Source organism: Pongo abelii, chromosome 9 (genome assembly GCF_028885655.2).
Source record: "Pongo abelii isolate AG06213 chromosome 9, NHGRI_mPonAbe1-v2.0_pri, whole genome shotgun sequence".
In the NCBI taxonomy this organism is placed as follows: Eukaryota; Metazoa; Chordata; class Mammalia; order Primates; family Hominidae; genus Pongo; species Pongo abelii.
This window is the reverse complement of record NC_071994.2, coordinates 9,167,093-9,186,042: the sequence shown is the minus strand read 5'-3', so window position 1 is coordinate 9,186,042 and position 18,950 is coordinate 9,167,093. Positions and strand designations below refer to the sequence as shown.

The window sequence follows — 18,950 nt, the reverse complement described above, 5'->3', positions numbered from 1 at the left end:
ATTACCCTGCACTGTCACTGCCATTTCATAAGAAAAAAGTCTTTATAACATCAAAGATACAAGAAGGGCTTGTGAACCCAAAATATCTGAGACAGGTCTCAACCAATTTAGAAGGTTTATTTTGCCGGCCGGGCGCGGTGGCTCACACCTGTAATCCCAGCACTTTGAGAGGCCGAGGCAGCTGGATCTTGAGGTCAGGAGTTTGATTGTTTTTTTGTTTGTTTGTTTGTTTTTTTGAGACGGAGTCTTGCTCTGTCGCCCAGGCTGGAGTGCAATGGCGCTATCTTGGCTCACTGCAAGCTCCGCCTCCCGGGTTTACGTCATTCTCCTGCCTCAGCCTCCCAACTAGCTGGGACTACAGGCACCCGCCACTGCGCCTGGCTAATTTTCTTTGTATTTTTAGTAGAGATGGGGTTTCACGTGTTAGCCAGGATGGTCTCGATCTCCCGACCTTGTGATCCGCCCGCCTCGGCCTCCCAAAGTGCTGGGATTACAGGTGTGAGCCACCGCGCCCAGCCGAGGTCAGGAGTTTGAGACCAGCCTGCCCAACATAGTGAAATCCCGTCTCTACTAAAAATACAAAAAATTAGCTGGGCATGATGGCAGGCGCCTGTAATCCCAGCTACTTGGGAGACTAAGGCAGGAGAATCGCTTGAACCGGTGAGGTGGAGGTTGCAGTGAGGCGAGATCGTGCCACTGCACTCCAGCCGGGGCGACAGTGCAAGACTCCGTCTCAAAAAACAAAAAAGAGAGAAAGTTTATTTTGCCAAGGTTAAGGACACACCCATGACACAGCCTCAGGAAGTAGATAAGAGACAAAGAGTTGCACTCTTTTCTTTTGAGTTTCTGATTAGCCTTTCACCTAATACGCAATTTACATTTGAGAGGAGGGCAGAGGAGTAGTCACTTTTGCTTTAGTCTGGTTTAGTGAAATCAGAGATCAGGGGAAGCAGTCCGATACGCATTAGTCTCACGTGAGCCTCGGAGGGATGACTTTGAGTTCTGTCTGTCCTTTGTCCACAAGGAATTTCCTTGTGGGCAAATTGTCTGTCCTTTGTCCACAAGGAAATTCCTTGTGGGCAACATGAGGGAGGCATGCAGCTTTTTTTTTTTTTTTTTTTTTTAATCTTTGTAGCTATCTTATTTAGGGATAAAATCGGAAGCAGGTTTGCCTGACATAGTTTCCAGCTTGACTTTTCCCTTGGCTTAGTGATTTTGGGATTCCAAGATTTATTTTCCTTTCACAGGCTTAATCTCTGAATAAAGGACCCTCTTAAAATGGGATGCAGTTAGTTTTCTGGAAAAGTCACAGCCGACGCTCCCACGGACTGTTTCTGGTTCATGGGCCCTAGGTTCAAACAACCCTTCTCAAACCTTGTTTGTTTCAAAGGTTGAGAGCAAAGCTAGTGGGTAGCCGGTGAGGCTGTGCTTGTTCACTGTGTGACTGGGGCAAGCTGGCACCTGTCTTCTCTGGGCTGCTTTCTCTCAAAGACTGAGAGAGTTTAGTGTAGAAAGGCCCTCAGAGATCTGGGTTAACCTCTTATTTATTTATTTTTATTTTTTGTTTTGTTTTGTTGTTTTTGAGATGGAGTCTCACTCTGTCGCCCAGGCTGGAGTGCAATGGCACGATCTTGGCTCACTGCAACCTCTGCCTCCCGGGTTCAAGCGATTCTCTTGCTTCAGCCTCCCAAGTAGCTGGGGTTATGGGTGTATGCCACCACGCCCGGCTAATTTTTGTGTTTTGAGTAGAGACAGGGTTTCGCCATGTTGGCCAGGCTGGTTTTGAACTCCTGACCTCAGGTGATCTGCCCACCTCGGCCTCCCAAAGTGTTGGGATTACAGGCGTGAGCCACCATGCCCAGCCAGTTAACTTCTTATTTTTACAGATGGGAGAGCTGAGACAAAGAGAGGAAGAGTGACTTACTGGAGGTAACAGGGTGCCACTTAATGGCACAGCCTAGGGTAGAACCCAGGGCTGCTGGTGCCTCGTCCAGGGTTTGCTCCACTCAACGTTTTACCTGCTATGAACTGACCCATGTTGTTTTTGTCATTCTAGTCAGTACCTAGAAAGACAGCTGTGTGGACTAGCTGCTGGACCACCAGGCTTTAAGTCTTGACATTGCTATTTACTGGCTGTGCAACCTTGGGCAAGTTTATTTAACTTCTCTGGGCCTCCATTTCCTCATCAAATTGGGTAGGTGCTGTAATCATGACAGTTATCTTCTGTGAAAATTCAGTGACTGCATGTGCCGCAGTGCCTGCCATGTAGAAAGGACTCAATGCAGCACAGCTGCATTTTCACTTCCTATGTGGATGGTAAGTTCCACAGATTTATTATGGAAAGCAGGCTGGCCTTTAACTTAGGGTCATGGAATGTCAGAGCTGGAAGGGGCCTCTTGAGGTAACTAGAGAGGTGTCCTTTTACAGGAGAAAATGAGTCCCTGGGGGCCTGCGTGACCTGCTGAAGGTCCCAGGGGCTTTTGGTGACAGAACAGGAATCAAACTCCAAAGCTCTGGGCTTGTTGAACAAATCAGCTGCCCCCATCCTCCAATTTATAGAGCCATTAGCCCAAGGGAGTGTCAGTGTTGGTCAAGTAAAGACACCTCGAAGTGCACGGAGCTCTACAGTTTACTAACAGCATTTGCAAAGTTGGAGCCTTACTCCAGCCTAGAAGGTAGTGAGTGCTGGAATGAATATTCCATTTCACAGAAAGAAACCAAGGCCCCCAGGGGTGGGTTGGTAACCAAAGCCATGGGTAGAGGCACAGAAATTCCTTGACTACTCTGGAAAATGAGGGAGTTCACCTTCAAGAGAAGAAAGTTAGGTCAGTGTAAAATGGCTGACAGCCTCTTCTGCCTTCAGAAAAGTACTTCAACTACAAAGTCAACTACTAACTTCCAAGGAGGTCAGGAAGGAAAGCAGTTGCTATGGCAACATCTTTGGCAGCTATTTTCATCCTTCTCTGGTTCAGAACAACAGCTTCCGGCAGGTTCCTGTGGGAGGGATGGGGGAGAAAGGGAAAGGCTAGCTCCAGCCCAGCAACTGTCCTCGGCCAATCTCCCACCAGATTTCGGTGGCGAGAGAAAGGTGGCAGCCAATGAAGAGGCTCGGAGCTTGCATCATCCTCCTGACCAGGGTGGAATAACCAGGAGGCAGGCACATGTGACCGTTTCCATGGTGACCTCCATTAGCAACCCTGACTGGTCCTGTTTATGAACGCTGGAAAATTCCACCCAACCTCTGTCCTGATTTTTTTACTTACTCTGCCTCCGCCTGCTCCAATGCACGGATGAAGTCACTGCCAATGTTTAACCCTTTCCCCACGTGGGCCTGGCTCCAGTCAGATCGGGGGTCTGGGAGGGCTGCAGGGATCTCTCAGTCGCCAATGGTTGCAGGCAATCCAGTAACCCATAGCTGTTACTTGCTGCACTGAACCCTGCCTGCGCTGAGTACCGAAAGCAGGAGGGAAGGTAGCCACATCTCTTGAACCAGGCGCTGTCCTAAGCTCCTGACATCCCCACAGGCCTGAGAAAGGGGCACCACAAACAGGAACCAGGCTCAGACTGAGCCTGTGGATGCTGGTAGCAGGGGCGCCCTCTCTCTAAGAAGCCCTCTGTCATGCTACCGATGTTGCAGAACACCCTGGGGCGGAGTGGGGAGTGCCAAAGCACAGGGGATGGGTGCACAGCAGGGAGACTTCTATGGTCTGCAGGTGAGCTGAAGGCAGGCCCCCAAGGAGGTGGACATTTAGGCTGAATGGAAGACAGGGAGGCAGCAGGACCTGCTGTCTCCAGGACCCCCAAATTTCTAGGCCAGAGCTGACAGCTGGTGGGTGCAGTCAGCCAGGCTCCAGGGAAGGCTGCTCCAGGCAGGGCTGAGTCCTCACAGTTCAGCTTTTAGAACTGGCCAGGTTGGAATTCTGGCTGGGGGCAGAGAGGGAGGGCAAACCACAAACACTTCTGCCTGATCTGGCTGGGGAATCCACAGGGACCACCAGCTGGGACTGGGGTGAGCCTCTTAGAGCCCCTAGCACCAGCCCAAGGCTGCATGGGACTGACTGTGTGGGCGGATGCTGCCTAAGTCATGTGCAGAGCCGTCCTGAGCTGAGGCAGAACTATAAGAAGACATGAACTCTGTTTTCAAGACAGATGACAATGACAAACAGCAATAAAAGCCACACACCATAGCTCAGGATAACAAGAGCTGAGATGTGTTTGAACAATGAGAAGAAAATAAACAAAAATAAAAAATAAAAACAACAGCTGAGTCACCAAATGAAGGGCACAGTCCCAGGCGTGCTGGTGACGTCACTGGGCAGGGAAGGCCTCAGGAATCTGCAGCATGGACTGACTGTTCATGTTCAAGGGGTCTTGACCTGGCTCCTGAAGTTGGGGGGCTCCCACTGCCAGAAGAGTGGCCGTGACCGTGGGGAGCAGTGGAGGGAGGTCAGCGCAAGTAGGGAAAGTAGGGATCTTGCTGCCACAAACAGTGGGGGCGGGGGTGGGGAGGGCAGGAACAGAGGAGGCTGGACTGCGTGAGGTTTATGGCCTTGGCTCAGGGTGGGGCAGTAGGTGATAAAGAGCCCAGAGAGAGGAAAAGTGACCTTTTGTGACCTGGGCCCTGGTCTCTGTTGACATCTTGGGCCTCAGCTGCAGTCTTTGCTTGAGCAGAAGAGTCATGGAAATTTCCACCCAGATTCCTTTCCCAGCACTCAGTCCCCAGCTCCACATTCTTCTAGGCCCTGCTGGGCTGAGTTCCGCTTGTGGGGGCTGCAGGCTTGAAGAGGCCAAGGACAGCCTCCAGGTCACGGGGACAGCCACAGAAGGCCAGTGGAGTGGACGCATCAGAATTTCAGGCATGTGGGGCATTGAGCTGCCATGAAATACCAGAGCCATCCCCCGTGCCTGGCAGGTCCCAGATGCCCCAGGGTCCCTGCTTCTGGGAGGGCAAAGAGGAGGAGTAACAGCCTCCTCCGTCACAGCAGTACTCGAGTCAGATCAGCTCATCACCGACGTGCCTCCCCCAGAGTAAGGGCAGCAGGGGTGGAAGAAGGCCAGGGGCACCTAAATATTGTGGGTTCAGCACTTCTGCTCTCCAGAAATGATCCGGGTCCACTGTTTTCTCAGGGGGAGTATTTTATATGTCTATCTCTAGAAGCTTCTAAGGGGAAAAAGTGACTTCAAGGGGAAAGAGGAGCTGGGAAGACCTTGACAGCTCCTTCCCCTTGCACGGCCTTCCTTTCCCTACTCTGGGCTCCAGGCTCCACCCCACCTCCTGTTAGGCCTTCCTGAACAGCAGGAGCAGCTGGGAATGCAAAATGGCATCCCTATGATGTCCCTGCCCTTTGTCCAGGATGAGAGGGACCCTCCCTCAGTGGAGTTGGCAAAGACCTGCCTCTCTCTCATGTCTGTATTGGGAGTGAGCCTGAGGCCTCCCTGCCAACCAGACTGGAAACTCTGGAATCCCCTTTGTCCCCTTTGATCCTCAGAGGAGCGAGGGAGCCCTGTTAACAAACACACAGTCATCCGAGAAAATATAGGCTGCCTTGGGACAGAGACTACTGATGGGGTGGTGATAAGTGGTGACTTTGGATACAGTGGCCAGAGGGGTCCTGTGCAAGGAGTGCCCTGTGGTCAGGGTGACGATGAATCTGCCTTCTGAAGAGCTGTAGAGGAGCATTCCCAGAAGACGGGCCAAAGACAGCAGAGACCAGGAGTCTGGAAGGGCCAGGGCACTAAGAGACAGGAGGGAGGGGGCCTGCATTGCAGGCACAGGCAGCTTCAGTCCACTCTTTCACAGCCTTTCCTTTCTCTTGTCCCATGGCCACCCCCCAACTCCCAATCCAGGCCCCATGACCTCTGGCCTGGGCTATGGCACTGGGCCTCAGTGCCCTCCCCTCTGCTGCATCTCCTAGCTCTGCCATCTTGCCCAGAGCAGCCAGACAACGCTTCCGGAAGCCAGGGCTTCTCCCAGCTCAGAAGCCATCCTTCTGCCCTAAGAGCCATGTCCATGGCCCTCTCCAGGTGTCCACGCCAGCCCAGACCTCACTGCAGTCTTCTCTTGCTTTCCTGCCAACAGCTGCACCCAGCACCCACCTGGCCAGTCATTTCCTCCTCCCCACACAAGCCTTGCCAGTTTGGGGTGTGCAGGTGCAGGGCCTCTGTTCACCCATTCTGTCTGAGATATTCCCCACCCCCTGCCTCTCATAAAAGTTTATTAAATCCTACACATCCTTTTTGTTGTTGTTGTTGTTGAGATGGAGGCTCACTGTTGCCCAGGCTGGAGGGCAGTGGCGCAATCTCGGCTCATGGCAACCTCCGCCTCCTGGGTTCAAGCGATTCTCCTGCCTGCCTCAGCCTCCCGAGTAGCTGGGATTACAGGCGCCTAGCACCATGCCCGGCTAATTTTTGTATTTTAGTAGAGACAAGGTTTCACCATGTTGGTCAGGCTGGTCTCGAACTCCTGACCTCAAATGACCTGCCCACCTCGGCCTCCCAAAGTACTGGGGTTACAGGTGTGAGCCACCACGCCCAGCCTGGCTTCTGGAATTTTCTAGCCAGAATACAGTCTCTCCTGGGCTCTGTTCCTGTTGTGACACTCCCTGTACTAATCTGTTCCCCTCATGGCTAGACTGAATGCAGCCTGACCCCTTGCATAAGCTTCCAGGAGAAAGCCCACAAGGTGGGCAGCCAGGGTGTGAGTGTCCCTACAGCTAACTCAGGGAGATGTCCGGGCCCTAGAGGCCATCTGCCCACATCTCTAAAAAGTGCTGTGGGAATGTAACTTTTCTGAGTCTTATTCCATTGTTGCATGAGGGGCTACTTAGAATTATGGATTTTCAGGATTGGAAAAAAAATCTCAAGTTTTCTTGACCAGCTTCTTTGCAATGCAGGGATACTGAAGAACCCTAGGAAGGTCACCCAGCTTCCGGAGGATACCTGTGGGAATGGGAACTTGCTACCTAGAGGTTTATGCCACTCAAACACTGGGTGGCTCTGATCCACTATTACCAGTTCAGGAGAAGGCCCTGCCATTCTGCGGGCTTCTGTTTTAATCCAGCAGTGTTGAGAAACACACCCCGGCAAAGTGCCTGAAACCTTGTGGCCGCTGCCCCCTTGTCCCAGGAGATGTGCGTCTGTGGGATGTGGGCACACCTGCATTGAGGAAGAATGAATATACGTGTGTGTGTGTGTGTGTGTGCGTGTGTGTGTGCGCGCGCGCGCGTGCGCATGCTCATGGAGGATGTTTAATCAGCCTCATGCTGGGTGTGCCAGGCCAATACAAACATCTGCCGGGGACCCGAAGCATGACTGAAAAGATCAGGGACACAAGAACGCGCTGTGACTCCCTGAGAGCCTCATTGTTCCTTCAGGCCACTTGGGAAGGTTCACTCAGCAGGCGTCTCCCGCGGTGACTCATGGGGCAAGGACAGCAAGGGCTGAGCCGGGCTCACTACCCTGCACTGGGCAGGGGGTGGGTAGGAGGTAGAGGGGTGAATGCTCCATCAGAGCTGCATGGAAACCACAGGTGGCCTCCGGGTTTTCTCCCCTGTCTCTGTGGATGGCAGTTGGTTCAGAAGTTCTGAACAGACCTCCAGAGGAAAGCAGTTCCCAGTTTCCCACGCAGTACAGCTAGCTTAGTGCCATTCCACTCCATCCTGATGGGCATTCACATTTACGTCAAGTCTAAATCCGTTCTGTTCCTGTGGAATGATCTGTTCCTGTGGAAGCTTTTCAGTATTCTGGTTGTGTGTGTGTGTGTGTGTGTGTGTGTGTGTGTGTGTGTGTGTGTGTTATAAATTCCAAAAAAGATACTATTCCAATGTATTCATTGAGTCACTACTCAGTAGACACACATGGAGCTTCTACTGTGTGCCAGGCTCTGGTGATTTGGCAAATGACAGCTCTTTGCCTCAGTTTCCTCATCCATCTAAGGGGAGAGCAACACCACCTCCCCCACAGGGCTGTTGTGAGGCACAGCACTCAATACATGTTACAGAAAATAAAGATGCACAGGGAGTGGATAGAGGGTTTTACAGACGCGGCCCCCAGGAAGGCATGGGGGACAGCCCCGTTGTGCCCCTCGATGTCAATCTGTCCTCCTACAGCCCACAGTGCTACAGCTGGGCTGACACAGCCAGGCCTTTCGGAAGGATCCACCAATAGGCCTCAGGGCCCAGGGCCAAGTACATTATGCAGCAAATAGACCAAGGACGGAACTAGGAGCCTGGAACTCTCAGGCGGGGGGTGGGGAATTGCTTTCTTAAGACACTTTCTCCTAAGAAAGAACAACAACAACAAAAAAGATACTTTCTCCTTTATTCCCCTCCCTGAAAGAGGATTCTATCTAACAAGGAATGCTTGCTAGAAGTAGAGGTGGGTACATTTAGAAGATGTTTTCTTGTCTCAGGAAGAGAGAATCTGTTTCCCCTACCCTCCTGTCCTGGTGATTCAGGGCTGTGATGGAAGAGGCCCTGGCTGCCTCTTCCGCATATCATTTTGGGAAGGTCAATGACACAGCCACTTCTAGTTTCTGTAACTCATTCTTGCTGGAATTGCCCTCAGCTCTCTGTGAAGTGATGGGCCTGTCTGGTGGGTTTCAAGGGATAATTTTACATGTTCTACAGGGTAAATTATTAGCTGTCCAAAATCCCCTAGAAAACAATGCTCTGTCTTCCATATCATAGAGCTCTGAGCTGCATCATCTCTGTAGGTTTTTTCCTGCTGTGGGGTGGTCACAGTAGGTGAGGGAGCCTAAGTTTGTGCAGCAGCTATGGAAGGTCACATTGTTCCAGAAATCGGCTCTGGGAAGGTGGGCAGCCAGGGGATGGGATTGGGAACTGCAAATTCCTAAAATCTTTAGAAAACAAGAAAGTTTGGGCTGGGTGTGGTGGCTCATGCCTGTAATCCCAGCACTTTTGGAGGCAGAGGCAGGCGGATCACTTAAGGTCAGGAGTACCAGACCAGCCTAGCCAACATGGTAAAACCCCGTCTCCACTAAAAATATGAAAACTAGCCGGGCATGGTGGCGGGCACTTGCAATCCCAGCTACTTGGGAGGCTGAGGCAGCAGAATCGCTTGAACCCGGAAGGCAGAGGTTACAGTCACTGCACTCTAGCCTGGGCAACAAGAGCAAAAAACTGTCTCAAGAAAAAAAAACAAAAAACAAAAAAAAACAAGAAAATTGTTTTCTTGGGACTGTCTTTGCCCTTCATTTCTGACCTGCATTTCTAGAGAGCTCTGGAAATGCAGAATTAAAGAAAAAATTACAGGATTAGATAAAATCAAAGGAGGCCTGGGAGGAATCCAGGTGCCATGAAGACTCAGCCACTCTGGCCTCTGGGCTCCAGGGCCGTAGATGAAGGATCTCTCAGAAGCTTGTCTCTTGACTAAGCCTGACTGGACTTGCCAATCAGGGAAGGGGTGGAGTGGATTCTGGCATTCTCTGGAGGTTTCTGGCCTGGCGTGAGTCAGGAGGATTAAGGTAGGGCCTTGCTGACTGTATGCTTGGAGGCTGGATGCAAACTTTTTGCCCTTTTAGTCTTTTTCAGCACCCCGCCTTCTCGAAGGTACAGCCAGGAGGCCTAAGATCTTTCCTTTTTTTTTTGAGACAGTCTCGCTCTCTTGCCAGGCTGAAGTGCAGTGGCACCATCTCAGCTCACTGCAACCTCTGCCTCTAGGGTTCAAGTGATTCTCTTGCCTCAGTCTCTCGAGTAGCTGGGACTACAGGCGGCCCTCCACCACGTCCCAGCTAATTTTTGTATTTTTAGTAGAGATGGGGTTTCCCCATGTTGGCCAGGGTGGTCTCGATCTCTTGACCTGGTGATCCGCCTGCCTCAGCCTCCCAAAGTGTTGGGATTACAGGCATGAGCCACCACGCCCGGCCCCAGCCTAAAGTCTTTCATGTCCTCTCCCCACCCCTTTGTTTACTGTATTTTATAGAATCAGCATCATGGCTTTTTGTATGGAATCCTCTCATTTTACATATCTCAGTTGCTACTGGGAAGTTATTTGGGTTGGTGTCTGAGGTCACAGGGCTGTTTGTCAGTGGAGTAATTGCCAGAAACCAGAACCAAGGGCCTTCTATTTTTAGCCTGGGCTTTTTTGAGGGGAGCATGAGATGACTGGCTAAAACAAATTTGCCCTCTTATATTTGTGTCCTTAGGCACAAATGAAGTCTAGGTTTGAGACTAAAGTGAAAGGGAACAAACATGATATTAAAGGACTAATGGAGGGGGCAGCTTCCATCGGACATTATGAAGTTAAAAGGAGCACAGACGCAGTACAGAGAAAAGGTGCCTTGAAAAAATTCAGTGTTATGTTAAAAAGATCCTTAGTTCCAAGAGTGGTCAGAAGGCCACATAATCAAATATATTATTAATCTCCTCACTAAAGTACATGGCAATTTTAGGCTGTCTTTTTTTATTATTTCATTTTTTAGAGTTTTTTTTTTTTTAGACGTTGTCTTGCTCTGTTGCCCAGGCTGGAGTGCAGTGACGCAATCTTGGCTCACCACAACCTCTGCCTTCCGGCTTCAAGTGATTCTCGTGCCTTAGCCTCCTGAGTAGATGGGATTACAGGCACGCGGCCACCACACCTGGCTGATTTTTGCATTTTTAGTAGAGACCGAGTTTTACCAAGTTGGACAGGCTGGTCTGGAACTCCTGACCTCATATGATCCAACAGCCTTGGCCCCTTTATGGGTTTTCACATTTGTGGATTCAAACAACTGTGAATCAAAAATATTTTTAAAGGCCGGGCATGGTGGGTCACGCCTGTAATCCCAGCACTTTGGGAGGCCAAGGGAGGCAGATCACCTGAGGTCAGGAGTTTGAGACCAGCCTGACCAACATGGTGAAACCCTGTCTCTACTAAAAATACAAAATTAGCCGGGCGTGATGGTGCATGTCTGTAATTCCAGCTACTCGGCAGGTTGAGGCAGGAGAATCCCTCGAACCTGGGAGGTGGAGGTTGCAGTGAGCCGAGATCGCGCCATTGCACTCCAGCCTGGGCTACAAGAGTGAAACTCCATCTCAAAAAAAAAAAAAAAAAAAATTTAAAATTGAGTCTGTATTGAACATGTACAGACTTCGTTTCTTCTTGTTACTCCCTCATCAATACAATATCAAAACTATTTACATTGTATTAGGTATTATAAGCAAACTAGAGATGATTTAAGGGATATGGGAGGATATCTGTAGGTTACATAAGGAACTTGAGCATCTTCAGATTTTAGTATCCGAGGAGAGGTTTTAGAACCAAGGCCCCATGGATACCAAGGGATGACTGTACAACATTCTGGCGGCCGGGCGCAGTGGCTCAAGCCTGTAATCCCAGCACTTTGGGAGGCTGAGGCGGGTGGATCACGAGGTCAGGAGATCCAGACCATCCTGGTTAACACGGTGAAACCCTGTCTCTACTAAAACTACAAAAAATTAGTCGGGTTTGGTGGTGGGCACCTGTAGTCCCAGCTACTCGGGAGGCTGAGGCAAGAGAATTGCTTGAACCAGGGAGGCGGAGGTTCCGGTGAGCCGAGATCCCGCCACTGCACTCCAGCCTCGGCGACAGAGTGAGACTTCGTCTCCAAAAAAAAAAAAACAAAGAAACATTCTGTAATCTGTAAAAGTAATGAAAATTAATGCAGTGACACAATAATTTAAAGCACTTCAGGGCTCTTAACGTTCATCTCACTCACTCTAGAGTGAGGGAGAGAGCAGAGAGAGCACAGAGCAGGTCCTAGGTCCTCCCCTAGATACAGAAAAACCGCAGTTGGGGAGACTGACAGAAGCGCTGGAGAGGAAGGGAGGCAGCAGGACGTGGAAAATCTGGGATTCAAGAACAGCTTCTGCTATTAATTAGCTGTGCGTCATTTCAAGCAAATCACAAAATCTCCAGGCCCCCAAATCCCCATTTGTGAAACGAGGTGACCTGCCTCAGTTTTCCTCCATCCAGCGATAAAATTCTACTAAAAAATTTCCAACCCCAGAACAAGCATCAGGACCGTGTCTGAAGGGATCCGGCTGCATCTCAGTAATATTCCACTCTTACGGGCTTTAAAAAAAAAAAGAAAGAAAGAAAGAAAACAAGAACGGTTTCACCAGCGTCAATTGAGAACAGCTGCTTCAACAGGCCCTGCTTTATGTGGGCAGGTGGGGACAGGGAGTTAGTTGGCCCAGAAAACAGGACCCTCATTTGCTGGAGCCCCCGGGGCAGCTCACCAACACCTTACACAACCTGCATCATTTACAGGAGCCAAAGGGGTTTTAGTAATCAACTTCACAGAGCTGCTGTGTCATTGTGTAGTTGCCATTCTAACCTATACAGCGTCACTAATCTCTCCCCTCGGAGTTGACTGCCTAAAAACAAGCCATGGATACAGGTTCTAAACACCCGGGGGTGAGGGAGCAGAGAGGGTGGGTGTCACCACCCCGTCCAGCTCCAAACTTTGTGTGCCCTGGAACTCTCCATTTTAGGTCATTGCTTCAGTTTCTTTTCTAAAAAATTAGGCTGCTGCAAGGTCAGCCTGAGACCACTTCTGCCCCGAGAATTCTAGACTAGTAAGATCTGGTGACATACAAACGACGAAGATATTTTACAATAACGCCATAGCCCTTGATAGCTACACGAGGGTCGTGTTCTGATTTTAAATTAATGGATGACATCGAGACTATATGGAGGAAATGACAAAGGACAGGAGAAAGGTGGGAAAGGAAGACGTAGACTGAAAAGGGAAGTTGGGCAGCAGCTCTACGAAAGGAAGACCAGCCCCCAAGTGCGGTGACAGCGCAGAGTAGCGACCGAGAAGTTCCCAGACCAGCTGCCACCCCGCCCCCATGCCATTCCCCAGAACAGGCACAGGCGTCAGGGCGGGGCGCGCGTGCGCAGTCACGCGCTGCGCCAACCGCCACAGCTCCGGGAAGGCGGCCAGGACCGGCTAGAGCCGGTTAGAACCAGTGGCGCCCGCCCACGAGCCAGCGCTTCACAAAGGGAGGGCGGCTCACGGCCTTCGCGTATCCTTGCGCGGCGCTCGCGAGCCGCCCCTCCCCCGGCCTTTGTTCCTGCCGCAGCCTCGCCGCTTGCCCAGTGGCTCCCCGCCCCCGCTGTCTCCTCCGCCACCTGCAGCCCGAGGCTTCTGTAAAGCACTGGAGCCCCGCAACTAGCGTCTCACCTGCCCTCTTAGGCGCCGCGCCATTTTAGCAACGCGGAAGCCGGGCGCCGGGAAGCCTCAGCTCGGCTGAAGGCCTCAGCCCGCCTGAAAGCAGGTGCCCTTTGCCGCCTCCCGGAGGCCAGGTTTCCCTGAGTCCTTGGGACGCAGCGACGAGTTGTACTGTTACTTTAGCCGTCCCTTTAGACTGGCCATTCCAGGTGGTGGTATTTAGATAAAACCACTCAAACCCTGCAGTTTGGTCTTGGGGTTTGGAGGAAAGCTCTTATTTTTTTTCCTGCTCCGGTTCAGAAAGTCTGAAGCTCAGACCTAACCAGGCATAAAACAGAATCTGCAAAACAAAAACCTCTAGAAAAGCAGACCCAGAGCAGTGTAAACATTCCAGGGTGTGTCCCTGACTGCCTCCCCAAGGTCCCTGTGTCTTCGGAGACAAAGCCATTCGCTTAGTTGGGCTACTTTAAAAGACCACTTGAACTTGCTTTCTATGGCGATTTGCCTTGTGAGCACTTTCAGGAGAGTCTGCAAGCTGAAAAACGGTAGAAAAATTTCTGTGCGGGCCGTGAGGGGCTGGCGGCAACCGGGGGCCGCAGATCAGAGTGGGCCACTGGCAGCCAACGGACCCGGGGGCTCAGGCAGGGAAGCAGCTCTGTGGTGTGGGATTGAGGCGTTTTCCAAGAGTGGGTTTTCACGTTTCTAAGACTTCCCAAGCAGACAGCCCGTGCTGCTCGGATTTCTCGAATAAAAAAGCAAAACGTGTGGCTGTCTTTGGAGCAAGTCGCACGACTGCAGGCAGTTGGGGGAGAGAGTCCGCCATTTCGCCACTTCTCAACCGTCCCTGCAAGGCTGGGGCTCAGTTGCGTAATGGAAAGTAAAGCCCTGAACTATCACACCTTAATCTTCCTTCAAAGGGTAGTAAACTATACCTACTATCCCTCAAGACAACACAAAAAGTGCTTTAAGAGGTATTTAAAAAGTTCCGGGGGTTTTGTGAGGTGTTTGATGACCCGTTTAAAATATGATTTCCATGTTTCTTTTGTCTAAAGTTTTCAGCTAAAATCTTTCCACACGCTAGTAATTTAAGTATTTCTGCATGTGTAGTTTGCACTCAAGTTCCATAAGCTGTTAAGAAAAATCTAGAAAAGTAAAACTAGAACCTATTTTTAACCGAGGAACTACTTTTTGCCTCCCTCACAAAGGCGGCGGAAGGTGATCGAATTCCGGTGATGCGAGTTGTACTCCGCCTATAAATAGGCCTCGGCCGGGAGGTGAGATAGGCATTGAGGCAGCCAGCGCAGGGGTTGCTGCTGAGAGGGCGGGCGCAGCTTGAGGAAACCGCAGATAAGTTTTTTTCTCTTTGAAAGGGAGAGTAATACGACTGCTTAAGAAATATAGTCAATAGGTTACTAAGATATTGCTTAGCGTTAAGTTCTTAACGTAATTTTAATAACTTAAGATTTTAAGAGAAAATATGAAGACTTAAAGAGTAGCATGAGGAAGGAAAAGATAAAAAGGTTTCTAAAACATGACGGAGGTTGAGATGAAGCTTCTTCATGGAGTAAAAAAATGTATTTGAAAGAAAATCGAGAGAAAGGACTACAGAGCCCTGAATTAATACCAGTAGAAGGGCAATGCTTTCAGATTAAAATGAAGGTGACTTAAACAGCTTAAAGTTTACTTTAAAAGTTGTAGGTGATTAAAATAATTTGAAGGCGATCATTTAAAGAGATTAAACCGAAGGTGATTAAAAGACCTTGAAATCCATGACGCAGGGAGAATTGCGTCATTTAAAGCCTAGTTAACGCATTTACTAAACGCAGACGAAAATGGAAAGATTAATTGGGAGTGGTAGGATGAAACAATTTGGAGAAGATGAGAAGTTTGAAGTGGAAAACTGGAAGACAGAAGTACAGGAAGGCGAAGAATAGAGAAGATAGGGAAATTAGAAGATAAAAACATACTTTTAGAAGAAAAATAAGTTTAAACCTGAAAGGAAGCAGAAGAAAAAAATTAGACAAGCTAGGAAACAAAAAACTGAGGGCAAAATGTACAAACTTAGAAGAAAACTGGAAGATAGAAACAAGATAGAAAAAATATTGTCAAGAGTTTAAGATAGAAAATGAAAAACAGAAGCTAAGACAAGTATTGGAGAAGCATAGAAGATAGAAAAATATAAAGCCAAAAATTGGATAAAATAGCACTGAAAAAATGAGGAAGTTATTGGTAACCAATTTATTTTAAAAGCCCATCAATTTAATTTCTGGTGGTGCAGAAGTTAGAAGGTAAAGCTTGAGAAGATGAGGGTATTTACGTAGACCAGAACCAATTTAGAAGAATAGTTGAAGCTAGAAGGGGAAGTTGGTTAAAAATCACATCAAAAAGCTACTAAAAGGACTGGTGTAATTTAAAAAAACTAAGGCAGAAGGCTTTTGGAAGAGTTAGAAGAATTTGGAAGGCCTTAAATACAGTAGCTTAGTTTGAAAAATTTGAAGGATTTTTGGTAACGGAAGTAATTCAAGATCAAGAGTAATTACCAACTTAATGTTTTTGCATTGGACTTTGAGTTAAGATTATTTTTTAAATCCTGAGGACTAGCATTGACAGCTGACCCAGGTGCTACACAGAAGTGGATTCAGTGAATCTAGGAAGACAGCAGCAGACAGGATTCCAGGAACCAGTGTTTGATGAAGCTAGGACTGAGGAGCAAGCAGCAGTTCGTGAAGATAGGAAGAGAGTCCAGGAGCCAGTGCGATTTGGTGAAGGAAGCTAGGAAGAAGGAAGGAGCGCTAACGATTTGGTGGTGAAGCTAGGCAAAAGGATTCCAGGAAGGAGCGAGTGCGATTTGGTGATGAAGCTAGCAGGCGGCTTGGCTTGGCAACCACACGGAGGAGGCGAGCAGGCGTTGTGCGTAGATAGAGGATCCTAGACCAGCATGCCAGTGTGCCAAGGCCACAGGGAAAGCGAGTGGTTGGTAAAAATCCGTGAGGTCGGCAATATGTTGTTTTTCTGGAACTTGAGTATGGTAACTTTTTATTTACTTTTCTAATGTAATGGGGGAGTTTCGTACTGAGGTGTAAAGGGATTTAAATGGGGACGTAGGCCGATTTCCGGGTGTTGTAGGTTTCTCTTTTTCAGGCTTATACTCATGAATCTTGTCTGAAGCTTTTGAGGGCAGACTGCCAAGTCCTGGAGAAATAGTAGATGGCAAGTTTGTGGTTTTTTTTTTTTTTTTTTACGAATTTGAGGAAAACCAAATGAATTTGATAGCCAAAATTGAGACAATTTCAGCAAATCTGTAAGCAGTTTGTATGTTTAGTTGGGGTAATGAAGTATTTCAGTTTTGTCAATGGATGACCTGTTTTTACTTCTCACCCTGAATTCGTTTTGTAAATATAGAGTTTGGATGTGTGACTGAGGCGGGGGGGGGGGCAGTTTTCAGTATTTTTTTTGTGGGGGTGGGGGCAAAATATGTTTTCAGTTCTTTTTCCCTTAGGTCTGTCTAGAATCCTAAAGGCAAATGACTCAAGGTGTAACAGAAAACAAGAAAATCCAATATCAGGATAATCAGACCACCACAGGTTTACAGTTTATAGAAACTAGAGCAGTTCTCACGTTGAGGTCTGTGGAAGAGATGTCCATTGGAGAAATGGCTGGTAGTTACTCTTTTTTCCCCCCACCCCCTTAATCAGACTTTAAAAGTGCTTAACTCCTTAAACTTGTTTTTTACTTGAAGTATTTTGGGATGGTCTTAACAGGGAAGAGAGAGGGTGGGGGAGAAAATGTTTTTTTCTAAGATTTTCTACAGATGCTATAGTACTATTGACAAACTGGGTTAGAGAAGGAGTGTACCGCTGTGCTGTTGGCACGAACACCTTCAGGGACTGGAGCTGCTTTTATCCTTGGAAGAGTATTCCCAGTTGAAGCTGAAAAGTACAGCACAGTGCAGCTTTGGTTCATATTCAGTCATCTCAGGAGAACTTCAGAAGAGCTTGAGTAGGCCAAATGTTGAAGTTAAGTTTTCCAATAATGTGACTTCTTAAAAGTTTTATTAAAGGGGAGGGGCAGATATTGGCAATTAGTTGGCAGTGGCCTGTTACGGTTGGGATTGGTGGGGTGGGTTTAGGTAATTGTTTAGTTTATGATTGCAGATAAACTCATGCCAGAGAACTTAAAAGTCTTAGGATGGAAAAGGTAAAGAAATATCAACTTCAAGTTGGCAAGTAACTCTCAATGATTTAGTTTTTGTTTCCCCCAGTTTTTGAATTGGGAAGCTGGAGGAAGTTATATATGAGCCACTGGGTGTTCCAGTGCATTAATTTGGGCAAGGAAAGTGTCATAATTTGATACTGTATCTGTTTTCCTTCAAAGTATAGAGCTTGGGGAAGGAAAGTATTGAACTGGGGGTTGGTCTGGCCCACTGGGCTGACATTTAACTACAATTATGGGAAATGCAAAAGTTGTTTGGATATGGTAGTGTGTGGTTCTCTTTTGGAATTTTTTTCAGGTGATTTAATAATAATTTAAAACTACTATAGAAACTTCAGAGCAAAGGAAGTGGCTTAATGATCCTGAAGGGATTTCTTCTGATGGTAGCTTTTGTATTATCAAGTAAGATTCTATTTTCAGTTGCGTGTAAGCAAGTTTTTTTTAGCATAGGAGAAATACTTTTCCATTGTTTAACTGCAAAACGATGTTAAGGTATGCTTCAAAAATTTTGTAAATTGTGTATTTTAAATTTATCTGTTTGTAAATCGTAACTGATTAAGAATTGTGATAGTTCAGCTTGAATGTCTCTTAGAGGGTGGGCTTTTGTTGATGAGGGAGGGGAAACTTTTTTTTTTTCTATAGACTTTTTTCAGATAACATCTTCTGAGTCATAACCAGCCTGGCAGTATGATGGCCTAGATGCAGAGAAAACAGCTCCTTGGTGAATGATAAGTAAAGGCAGAAAAGATTATATGTCATACCTCCATTGGGGAATAAGCATAACCCTGAGATTCTTACTACTGATGAGAACATATCTGCATATGCCAAAAAATTTTAAGCAAATGAAAGCTACCAATTTAAAGTTATGGAATCTACCATTTTAAAGTTAATTGCTTGTCAAGCTATAACCACAAAAATAATGATGAGAAATACAATGAAGAGCCAATGTCCATCTCAAAATACTGCTTTTACAAAAGCAGAATAAAAGCGAAATGAAATGAAAATGTTACACTACATAATCCTGGAATAAAAGAAGCCGAAATAAATGAGAGATGAGTTGGGATCAAGTGGATTGAGGAGGCTGTGCTGTGTGCCAATGTTTCGTTTGCCTCAGACAGGTATCTCTTCGTTATCAGAAGAGTTGCTTCATTTCATCTGGGAGCAGAAAACAGCAGGCAGCTGTTAACAGATAAGTTTAACTTGCATCTGCAGTATTGCATGTTAGGGATAAGTGCTTATTTTTAAGAGCTGTGGAGTTCTTAAATATCAACCATGGCACTTTCTCCTGACCCCTTCCCTAGGGGATTTCAGGATTGAGAAATTTTCCCATCGAGCCTCTTTAAAATTGTAGGACTTGTTCCTGTGGGCTTCAGTGATGGGATAGTACACTTCAGAGAGGCATTTGCATCTTTAAATAATTTCTTAAAAGCCTCTAAAGTGATCAGTGCCTTAATGCAACTAAGGAAATTTGTTTAGCATTGAATCTCTGAAGGCTCTATGAAAGGAATAGCATGATGTGCTGTTAGAATCGGATGTTATTGCTAAAATTTACATGTTGTGTTGTGATGTAAATTGTGTAGAA

The 18,950-nt window shown here is 47.8% G+C and overlaps 2 long non-coding RNA genes across 2 annotated transcripts; one reads left to right on the top strand and one right to left on the bottom strand.

Moving 5' to 3' along the window:
* Positions 1-1,102: 1,102 nt before the first annotated feature.
* LOC129048893 (uncharacterized) lies at positions 1,103-3,614 on the bottom strand. Its single transcript, XR_008511568.2, has 2 exons — positions 3,264-3,614; positions 1,103-2,994 (listed from the first exon to the last, which is right to left on the bottom strand). It is a non-coding gene; the product is annotated as an uncharacterized LOC129048893 (long non-coding RNA).
* A 22-nt stretch (positions 3,615-3,636) lies between these two features.
* LOC129048892 (uncharacterized) lies at positions 3,637-18,285 on the top strand. Its single transcript, XR_008511567.2, has 2 exons — positions 3,637-14,127; positions 14,362-18,285. It is a non-coding gene; the product is annotated as an uncharacterized LOC129048892 (long non-coding RNA).
* Positions 18,286-18,950: the final 665 nt, after the last annotated feature.